The sequence below is a fragment of the Oncorhynchus nerka genome, linkage group LG4 (assembly GCF_034236695.1).
Source record: "Oncorhynchus nerka isolate Pitt River linkage group LG4, Oner_Uvic_2.0, whole genome shotgun sequence".
Taxonomy (NCBI): domain Eukaryota; kingdom Metazoa; phylum Chordata; class Actinopteri; order Salmoniformes; family Salmonidae; genus Oncorhynchus; species Oncorhynchus nerka.
This window is the reverse complement of record NC_088399.1, coordinates 41,084,265-41,090,789: the sequence shown is the minus strand read 5'-3', so window position 1 is coordinate 41,090,789 and position 6,525 is coordinate 41,084,265.

Here is a 6,525-nt window from a genome sequence, read left to right as displayed (position 1 = left end):
ATGGATATGACACAGCAGTGAGCTTCTATGGATATGGTATAGCAGTGAGTTTCTATCGATATGACACAGCAGTGCGTTTCTATGGATATGGCACAGCAGTGAGCTTCTATGGATATGGCACAGCAGTGAGCTTCTATGGATATGACACAGCAGTGAGTTTCTATGGATATGACACAGCAGTGAGTTTCTATGGATATGACACAAGAGTGAGTTTCTATGAATATGACACAGCAGTGATTTTCTATGAATATGACACAGCAGTGAGTTTCTATGGATATGACACAAGAGTGAGTTTCTATGAATATGACACAGGAGTGAGTTTCTATGAATATGACACAGGAGTGAGTTTCTATGGATATGACACAGCAGTGAATTTCTATGAATATTACATAGGAGTGAGTTTCTATGAATATGACACAGGAGTGAGTTTCTATGGATATGACAGAGGAGTGAGTTTCTATGAATATGACACAGCAGTGAGTTTCTATGGATGACACAGTAGTGAGTTTCTATGGATGACACGGGAGTGAGTTTCTATGGATATGACACAGCAGTGAGTTTCTATGGATATGACACAGGAGTGAGTTTCTATGGATATGACACAGCAGTGAGTTTCTATGGATATTACACAGCAGTGAGTTTCTATGGATATTACACAGCAGTGAGTTTCTATGGATATGACACAGGAGTGAGTTTCTATGAATATTACATAGGAGTGAGTTTCTATGAATATGACACAGCAGTGAGTTTCTATGGATATGACACGGGAGTGAGTTTCTATGAATATGACACTGCAGTGAGTTTTTATGAATATGACACAGGAGTGAGTTTCTATGGATATGACAGAGGAGTGAGTTTCTATGGATGTGACACAGCAGTGAGTTTCTATGAATATTACATAGGAGTGACTTTCTATGAATATGACACAGCAGTGAGTTTCTATGGATATGACACAGCAGTGAGTTTCTATGGATATGACACAGCAGTGTGTTTCTATGGATATGACACAGCAGTGAGTTTCTATGGATATGACACATCAGTGAGTTTCTATGAATATGACACAGCATTGAGTTTCTATGAATATGACACAGCAGTGAGATTCTATGGATATGACACAGCAGAGATGTTCTATGAATATGACACAGCAGTGAGTTTCTATGGATATGACACAGCAGTGAGTTTCTATGAATATGACACAGGAGTGAGTTTCTATGAATATGACACAGCAGTGATTTTCTATGGTTATGACACAGCAGTGAGTTTCTATGGATATGACACAGCAGTGAGTTTCTATGGATATGACACAGCAGTGAGTTTCTATGGATATGACACAGCAGTGAGTTTCTATGAATATGACACAGCAGCGATTTTCTATGGATATGACACAGCAGTGAGTTTCTATGGATATGACACAGCAGTGAGTTTCTATGGATATGACACAGCAGTGCGTTTCTATGGATATGACACAGCAGTGCGTTTCTATGGATATGACACAGCAGTGAGCTTCTATGGATATGGGACAGCAGTGAGCTTCTATGGATATGACACAGCAGTGAGTTTCTATGGATATGACACAGCAGTGATTTTCTATGAATATGACACAGCAGTGATTTTCTATGAATATGACACAGCAGTGAGTTTCTATGGATATGACACAAGAGTGAGTTTCTATGAATATGACACAGGAGTGGGTTTCTATGAATATGACACAGCAGTGAATTTCTATGAATATTACATAGGAGTGAGTTTCTATGAATATGACACAGGAGTGAGTTTCTATGGATATGACAGAGGAGTGAGTTTCTATGAATATGACACAGCAGTGAGTTTCTATGGATATGACACAACAGTGCGTTTCTATGGATGACACAGCAGTGAGTTTCTATGGATGACACAGCAGTGAGTTTCTATGGACATGACACAGCAGTGAGTTTCTATGGATATGACACAGCAGTGTGTTTCAATGGATATGACACAGCAGTGAGTTTCTATGGATATGACACAGCAGTGAGTTTCTATGGATATGACAGAGGAGTGAGTTTCTATGGATGTGACACAGCAGAGATATTCTATGGATATGACACAACAGTGTGTTTCAATGGATATGACACAGCAGTGAGTTTCTATGGATATGACACAGCAGTGAGTTTCTATGAATATGACAGAGGAGTGAGTTTCTATGGATATGACACAGCAGTGAGTTTCTATGGATATTACACAGCAGTGAGTTTCTATGGATATGACACAGGAGGGAGTTTCTATGGATATGACACAGCAGTGAGTTTCTATGGATATGACACAGCAGTGAGTTTCTATGAATATGACACAGCAGTGAGTTTCTATGGATATGACACAGCAGTGCGTTTCTATCGATATGACACAGCAGTGCGTTTCTATGGATATGACACAGCAGTGAGCTTCTATGGATATGGGACAGCAGTGAGCTTCTATGGATATGACACAGCAGTGAGTTTCTATGGATATGACACAGCAGTGATTTTCTATGAATATGACACAGCAGTGATTTTCTATGAATATGACACAGCAGTGAGTTTCTATGGATATGACACAAGAGTGAGTTTCTATGAATATGACACAGGAGTGAGTTTCTATGAATATGACACCGGAGTGAGTTTCTATGGATATGACACAGCAGTGAATTTCTATGAATATTACATAGGAGTGAGTTTCTATGAATATGACACAGGAGTGAGTTTCTATGGATATGACAGAGGAATGAGTTTCTATGAATATGACACAGCAGTGAGTTTCTATGGATATGACACAGCAGTGATATTCTATGGATATGACACAACAGTGCGTTTCTATGGATGACACAGCAGTGAGTTTCTATGGATGACACAGCAGTGAGTTTCTATGGACATGACACAGCAGTGAGTTTCTATGGATATGACACAGCAGTGTGTTTCAATGGATATGACACAGCAGTGAGTTTCTATGGATATGACACAGCAGTGAGTTTCTATGAATATGACACAGGAGTGAGTTTCTATGAATATGACACAGGAGTGAGTTTCTATGGATATGACACATCAGTGAATTTCTATGAATATTACATAGGAGTGAGTTTCTATGAATATGACACAGGAGTGAGTTTCTATGGATATGACAGAGGAGTGAGTTTCTATGAATATGACACAGCAGTGAGTTTCTATGGATGACACAGTAGTGAGTTTCTATGGATATGACAGAGGAGTGAGTTTCTATGAATATGACACAGCAGTGAGTTTCTATGGATGACACAGTAGTGAGTTTCTATGGATGACACGGGAGTGAGTTTCTATGGATATGACACAGCAGTGAGTTTCTATGGATATGACACAGGAGTGAGTTTCTATGGATATGACACAGGAGTGAGTTTCTATGGATATGACACAGCAGTGAGTTTCTATGGATATGACACAGCAGTGAGTTTCTATGGATATTACACAGCAGTGAGTTTCTATGGATATTACACAGCAGTGAGTTTCTATGGATATGACACAGGAGTGAGTTTCTATGAATATGACACTTCAGTGAGTTTCTATGGATATGACAGAGGAGTGAGTTTCTATGGATATGACAGAGGAGTGAGTTTCTATGGATGTGACACAGCAGTGAGTTTCTATGAATATTACATAGGAGTGAGTTTCTATGAATATGACACAGCAGTGAGTTTCTATGAATATGACACAGCAGTGAGTTTCTATGAATATGACACAAGAGTGAGTTTCTATGGATATGACACAGCATTGATTTTCTATGAATATGACACGGGAGTGAGTTTCTATGAATATGACACAGCAGTGAGTTTCTATGAATGTGACACAGCAGTGAGTTTCTATGAATGTGACACAGCAGTGAGTTTCTATGAATATGACACAGCAGTGAGTTTCTATGGATATGACACAGCAGTGATTTTCTATGAATATGACACAGCAGTGAGTTTCTATGGATATGACACAGGAGTGAGTTTCTATGGATATGACACAGGAGTGAGTTTCTATGGATATGACACAGCAGCGAGTTTCTATGGATGACACAGCAGCGAGTTTCTATGGATATGACACAGCAGTGAGTTTCTATGGATATGACACAGCAGTGAGTTTCTATGGATATGACACAGGAGGGAGTTTCTATGGATATGACACAGCAGTGAGTTTCTATGGATATGACACAGCAGTGAGTTTCTATGGATATGACACAGGAGTGAGTTTCTATGGATATGACACAGCAGTGAGTTTCTATGGATATGACACAGCAGTGATTTTCTATGGATATGACACAGCAGTGAGTTTCTATGGATATGACACAGCAGTGAGTTTCTATGGATATGACACAGCAGTGCGTTTCTATCGATATGACACAGCAGTGCGTTTCTATGGATATGACACAGCAGTGAGCTTCTATGGATATGGTATAGCAGTGAGTTTCTATCGATATGACACAGCAGTGCGTTTCTATCGATATGGCACAGCAGTGAGCTTCTATGGATATGGCACAGCAGTGAGCTTCTATGGATATGACACAGCAGTGAGTTTCTATGGATATGACACAGCAGTGAGTTTCTATGGATATGACACAAGAGTGAGTTTCTATGAATATGACACAGCAGTGATTTTCTATGAATATGACACAGCAGTGAGTTTCTATGGATATGACACAAGAGTGAGTTTCTATGAATATGACACAGGAGTGAGTTTCTATGAATATGACACAGGAGTGAGTTTTTATGGATATGACACAGCAGTGAATTTCTATGAATATTACATAGGAGTGAGTTTCTATGAATATGACACAGGAGTGAGTTTCTATGGATATGACAGAGGAGTGAGTTTCTATGAATATGACACAGCAGTGAGTTTCTATGGATGACACAGTAGTGAGTTTCTATGGATGACACGGGAGTGAGTTTCTATGGATATGACACAGCAGTGAGTTTCTATGGATATGACACAGGAGTGAGTTTCTATGGATATGACACAGCAGTGAGTTTCTATGGATATTACACAGCAGTGAGTTTCTATGGATATTACACAGCAGTGAGTTTCTATGGATATGACACAGGAGTGAGTTTCTATGAATATGACACTGCAGTGAGTTTCTATGGATATGACAGAGGAGTGAGTTTCTATGGATATGACAGAAGAGTGAGTTTCTATGGATGTGACACAGCAGTGAGTTTCTATGAATATTACATAGGAGTGAGTTTCTATGAATATGACACAGCAGTGAGTTTCTATGGATATGACACGGGAGTGAGTTTCTATGAATATGACACTGCAGTGAGTTTCTATGAATATGACACAGGAGTGAGTTTCTATGGATATGACAGAGGAGTGAGTTTCTATGGATGTGACACAGCAGTGAGTTTCTATGAATATTACATAGGAGTGACTTTCTATGAATATGACACAGCAGTGAGTTTCTATGGATATGACACAGCAGTGAGTTTCTATGGATATGACAGAGGAGTGAGTTTCTATGGATGTGACACAGCAGAGATATTCTATGGATATGACACAACAGTGTGTTTCAATGGATATGACACAGCAGTGAGTTTCTATGGATATGACACAGCAGTGAGTTTCTATGAATATGACAGAGGAGTGAGTTTCTATGGATATGACACAGCAGTGAGTTTCTATGGATATGACACAGCAGTGAGTTTCTATGGATATGACACAGCAGTGAGTTTCTATGAATATGACACAGCAGAGATTTTCTATGGATATGACACAGCAGTGAGTTTCTATGGATATGACACAGCAGTGAGTTTCTATGGATATGACACAGCAGTGCGTTTCTATCGATATGACACAGCAGTGCGTTTCTATGGATATGACACAGCAGTGATTTTCTATTAATATGACACAGCAGTGATTTTCTATGAATATGACACAGCAGTGAGTTTCTATGGATATGACACAAGAGTGAGTTTCTATGAATATGACACAGGAGTGGGTTTCTATGAATATGACACAGCAGTGAATTTCTATGAATATTACATAGGAGTGAGTTTCTATGAATATGACACAGGAGTGAGTTTCTATGGATATGACAGAGGAGTGAGTTTCTATGAATATGACACAGCAGTGATATTCTATGGATATGACACAACAGTGCGTTTCTATGGATGACACAGCAGTGAGTTTCTATGGATGACACAGCAGTGAGTTTCTATGGACATGACACAGCAGTGAGTTTCTATGGATATGACACAGCAGTGTGTTTCAATGGATATGACACAGCAGTGAGTTTCTATGGATATGACACAGCAGTGAGTTTCTATGGATATGACAGAGGAGTGAGTTTCTATGGATGTGACACAGCAGAGATATTCTATGGATATGACACAACAGTGTGTTTCAATGGATATGACACAGCAGTGAGTTTCTATGGATATGACACAGCAGTGAGTTTCTATGAATATGACAGAGGAGTGAGTTTCTATGGATATGACACAGCAGTGAGTTTCTATGGATATTACACAGCAGTTAGTTTCTATGGATATGACACAGGAGG